General features: G+C 35.7%; 1 pseudogene; it reads right to left on the bottom strand.

Annotated features, from left to right (window-relative positions):
- LOC120008822 lies at window positions 1–5,030 on the bottom strand (annotated as a pseudogene).
- Window positions 5,031–5,539: the final 509 nt, after the last annotated feature.

The following is a 5,539-nucleotide window of genomic DNA, read 5'->3' as shown; positions in this document are numbered from 1 at the left end:
ACTCCTAAAGAAGATGACAATTTAATATTTAAGTTTAATTCTCACATATTTCTTTATTTTTTTAATTCTTACTTATTTCTTTATTTCTGAGAATAAAACGAGCATTATTTGCAGTATTTAGTTAGGTGCTACTACTCGAATCATCCAAATAAAGATGACCTTGGAGGCGTGGAGTAACAAGGACTTCAAGTGGTGTTTCTTTAAGAATTGTCAATCCGTTGCTCTCGGTCATATCAACAGGTTCATCATTTGGGGTTTCAAAATCAAACCCATAAAGCATATTAGCAAGTGTAAGTCGCAACACTTGAAAAGCAAACGACACTCCCGGACACATTCTTCTACCACTCCCAAACGGTAACAACTCAAAATTATGTCCCTTAACATCAACATCCTTGTGGGTTGTAAGAAATCTCTCTGGCCTAAACTCGTGAGGGTCCTCCCACACCAGTGGATCATGATGAATCTTCCATGCATCCAAAATAAGCTGAGTTCCTGCTGGGATATGGTAACCTACTACGGTGCAATCCTCGATGGACTCACGGGGTATTAAGAGTGGTACAATAGGGTACATTCAAAATGTTTCCTTTCTAATGGCTTCAATGTAGACTAAAGATTTGGTGTCTGATTCATTCACTGGCTTTTCTCTCCTGATGTGGGATTCTAATTCTTGCTGAGCCTTGTATAGGACATCACAGTTGTTGAGTATTAGTGATCACGCCCATGTTAAGGTAACCAAAGTTGTGTCCGAAGCTGCCAAGATGAGACCCTGCAATAATATCCAAGAAAAATTTTAAAAAAAATTGATTGATATTATCATAATAACCTCCATTCATATCTTGTCACATGACATACAAAGTCGGGCCCTCATAAGCCAATAAGTATGCTCGGTCACAGCCCAAGGTAGAACCGAGGAGAAGGTATCCAAGGATTCAGCCTAAGGCACAATAACCCATGAGCGAGCATCTTAGGGTGACGAGATGCCCTCTCGGTATAATATCGAACATGGCCTCAATGAAAATAGTCCCAAAACGAGACCAACTTCACTTCAAAAAAGAATAGAGATAGGATTCACCTTCCTGTAAATTCACGTGAGATGAAGAAGGTGAGATCTACATAATAAAGATAGGAGTCCTAACAAAACTTGAACTCATCCACCTGCTACTCAACCATATTAATGCCATTTTTTTGATGTGGAACTTACGTACCAGGCATGTGGATTTGATTGTGGTATGAGCGCTATGACCAGCTGGAAGATCATTTTCATCATCAAGAACAGAGAGCATAACGTCCATGAAATCTTTCTGATCAACTCTTTCACCACTCGATCTCTTCTTCTTGTGCTCTTCCAATCATTCTTCAAAAACATAGTCAAGTTCTTTTGCTATCCTTTTCATGGCCTTCTCGTCACCTCCCAAATCCAACCACCTCAGAAACGGATGGCAACGGGTCGGGTACCTTTCCAATTAGTGAATATCAAAACTGTTTCCATTTAAGTTATTTAATACCAAAACCGTTACAAAACCTTCTAAAAAACCATTTAAATTTCCAAAATCGGAACCGTTCCATAACCGTTTACCATCGGGTACCCGTTCACCATCTAACCTTTAATATTTTTATTTTTCTATAAATGTATAATTCAAAAAAAATTTTAAATAATATGACTTATTATATTGTTATAGTTTGAATGTAATATCTATATAATTATATTATTTTATTTTATTTAATATGTTTGATCATGCTAAAATTTAGCATCCTAGTAGTATACCTTTATATAGATGATATATAATGTTATTACTATAATTTACTTTTTTAATTAAATGGTTCGGTATCCTAAACCCAACCCTAAACCATAACGGGTTTGAAAATCAAAACCAAAACCGTTTCCAAACGCTATAAGATCGGTTTTCGGGTTTTAAATGGACTGGTTACCCTATGAATAGTGCTAGGGTCGGTTTTTTTTGCCATCCGGTAGTGCATCGGACACAACAAATTTCCCAGACAACTCAAAGAACTCCCTTAGTACTAGTTTCCATCCCCCACTCTCTTGGCCATCGCCGCTATATCTCTTCCCCGCAATTATCCTAAAAAACACGTTTAAGGTAACATCTCCGAACCATCTCTTCATGTCAAATAAAACTTGGTTTGAACGGGTACTTCTGTTGTCGGCCCATAATAGGTACAACTCTTTTATGGAAGTCTGAACTTCCGATTGTCGTACGTTCTTGCGCATCTCGAGCCGATGGGTTGAGAGAAGCTCCAGTGTGGCCATCTTGCGCATTTGGCGCCAATATGGGCCGTATGGGCTGAAACCGATCATGGTCTGGTTGTAGCCTAAGATCTCCATGGCAAGAGTCTTTGGACGACTTGCGAACGCTTTGTCATGGGTCATCAGACATTCTTTTGCAATCTCAGAGTTACATACCACAAGAGCACGATGGACACCCAAATTGATTGTGAAGATTGGGCCGCACCTGTCTGCCATGAGACCCAAGGTTCTGTGAGCCGGTTGTGGTCCACTTAGGAGGTGGAGGTGGAGGTGGCCTATCACTGGTCATGCTCCGCCAGCTTTTGGTGGAGTATTGTTGTTCTTGGATTTGCTCTTCAGGATCCTCAAAACATAAAAAGTAGAGAAAAAAATGAAAGCGCAAGGATTGTGATGATAGAAGTTCTGGAAATTGAAAGAAGAAAAGCCATTGTTGGGAGGAGTCGGGAGTAGATGTGCTTAGAAAATAAAGTTATTGCTGAGTGAGATTTGAGCACTTGATATTTATCAGGAAGGATAATTATGAAATTATTCCTTAATAAGACGAGAATAATCGGAGCATAGGGCACCAATCATCAAAATAAGGCTCCATTAGTTTCTTCAAAATTTTCTCACGAAAATGTAGAGAACACAATAAATTTACATTGTTCAGCAAAAGTCTACGTCCACGGACAATAAATATTCAGGTTCATTATATTAGATAAGGGGTTCATTTGGTATAGTAGAATATTTGATTTTCAATGCTAGCAGAAAATATGTGAAAAAAATTTGATCTTAAAACTGTGTAATATTTTGTGAGATGTTTGATGAACAAAAACTGACGCTAATGAAAAAGCTGATGACCATTTCATGATAATAAAATACCCATTCTGAAATGGTTCAATATTGGGCAATTTGGAGACAACTTGCAATCATTTTCCTTTTTTAACCCTCACTTTACATTGACTATATTACTTTCATTCTCTCTCCCCTTCTTGCTAGGACGATGCAGACGTTTTCAAAATCGTAGTAGGAACATGTTCAATTCAAAAGCCTGGAGTGATAACGATGTCGGTTCCTATCAGTAGTAGTAGGAGGCTTGTCATTCCAAATGAATTTTTATCACAAATTAATTTCTTAAATATGTTTTCAAAATCCTTACTCTAAATCAATTTTTGGAAACCAAAAAATAAAAGATTTTCCAAACAGACTCTAAATTTTATAAGAATCCATGAAACAATGAACACAAGAAAAAACTAGAAATAATGACTCTTTTCGTACTACCATTCGAAGGTGGTTTCCTTTAAAATCCTTCTTTTTTTCAGTAGCCGGGTTCCACACGTTCTTAAACTTCCCAGCTGAAATCAAGGACTCCTGAATTGTACACAAATTTGACTTTTCCTGATTTGTCTTTTACTGGTTTCTCTCACTGATTATCTTTGGGTTTCTTTACAATTATTTCTTCTTTTAATTTGTCTTCTTGCTTTGTCTTACGTGTGCCCTTCTTATTTCCTCAACTCCCAAAAAGTCTCCATGCAATTTCCAATAGCCGCCGGCCTCCCTTACACTTGCTTCTGGAGTTCTAGTGTCTCTTTCTTTTCGAAGTCTCTAAGGCATCTTAGACAATTAAGGATTATAGGTAGGTAGTAGGGTAAGCCCATCAAATTCTATGTAAGTTGCCTTCATATTCCAACTTCCCTTGATTTGATTAGGATTGGCCTTCCAAAGTCTGGAACTTGTGGCCTTCTTTAATCAAACATTAAAGGATCCGTTTAATAGGGTGGTTAGATTGATTAATATAGTTGTGGGGAAAAAATTGAGTTAAAGCTGTTAAATATACTATGAGGTATTTTGTGAATTAATAGTTGACATTAATGGAAAAATTGTTGACTAAAAGTATTACCAAAATAATATGTATCTATAATTTTAGTGTCCATAATCTAGGTGGCATGAGGAGAAGAGTGGGGGACCATTTATAATCTAGGTGGCATTCCTCATGCCACCTAGATTATGGAGAATTATGGACACCAAAATTATGGATATGTAGTGTTTCGAAAGTATTATATAGAATTTAATCTAATAAATTAACTTTAAGCATAAATTATAAATATCAACTTTAAAAATTATATTAAATTTTTTATCATTACTTAAATATCTATATGTGAGCTTTTATTATAATATTAATTATAACAACAAAATATAAGTTAAACAAATAGTATATTAAATATTTATTATGAAACTAGCAGTATATATTAAATATATATTACAAAATATAAGTTAAAATAACAGTATTTTAAACTAAATAACAGTATTTAATATATATTAATGAAACTGTGGCTCACATTAATTTCTAAAAAAAACAGAAGTATTATTATACGTGGGTCCCATAATTAAAAAATAAGGGAAAAAATGTTGTTAGCCGTCATCCCCAAGCTCCTTTCCGGACAAGCTCCTTTCCCGAGCTTCTAAGATGTTAATAGATCCGCAATTCCCGCTGTGTTGTTTGGCACAAAACCAAAGTGGAATCGTTAACGGATCCGCTTTGCGGTTCACTGTACCAAACATCATTATGACTTTTATTTTTTTTAGAAATTAGTGTGGACCCACAGTTTTAATAATCAAACAGGCATTAAAATTGGCGTCTTCACCACTTTTTTTCATCAAATATTCTAGATACATTTGCTGGAGCCAAGTGATTTGAGAGGGAAGTTAAAGTTATTTTGAAGTCAAATTGTTGTGAGACAAGCAAAATACTCTGGCAAGAAACAGCTAGCACACTTTTGTCCATTGTCCAATTACTTTACATGGGTTCAATTAGGGATGTTAAAAATACTTGTACTGGACGGGTACTCCCATGACCCACCCAAATTAGGTATGTATGCCCCATTCATGGACGGGTACATGTATTTTTGTATGAAAATAATAGGTAACGTGTGTGGGGACGAGTTTGTCGAAATACAACCCACCCCGTATCCATAGTTTTTATTACTTATATATTACTTATAATTTACTTTTTAGCTTGAATAAAGTATTTATATATATTATTTATAGAAAAATTTTCAGGTGAGCGATCCTCACTCTGATCCATCTGACACCATTCATTTGGTATAAATACGATCCCCACACAAGATGGGGTCCGCTCTTGAATGATGTTAGATAGATCTCACATCTTAAATAAATTGTCAAATTTCGCACCTAAGAAGCCCTCATTATTATTTATAGTACTTATAATTTACTTATTAGCTTGAATTGGATACTAATACTACTCATATATTCATGTAATCATGTTTTGCTTTT

The sequence above is a fragment of the Tripterygium wilfordii genome, chromosome 11, assembly GCF_013401445.1.
Source record: "Tripterygium wilfordii isolate XIE 37 chromosome 11, ASM1340144v1, whole genome shotgun sequence".
In the NCBI taxonomy this organism is placed as follows: domain Eukaryota; kingdom Viridiplantae; phylum Streptophyta; class Magnoliopsida; order Celastrales; family Celastraceae; genus Tripterygium; species Tripterygium wilfordii.
This window is presented reverse-complemented; position numbering and strand designations above follow the sequence as displayed.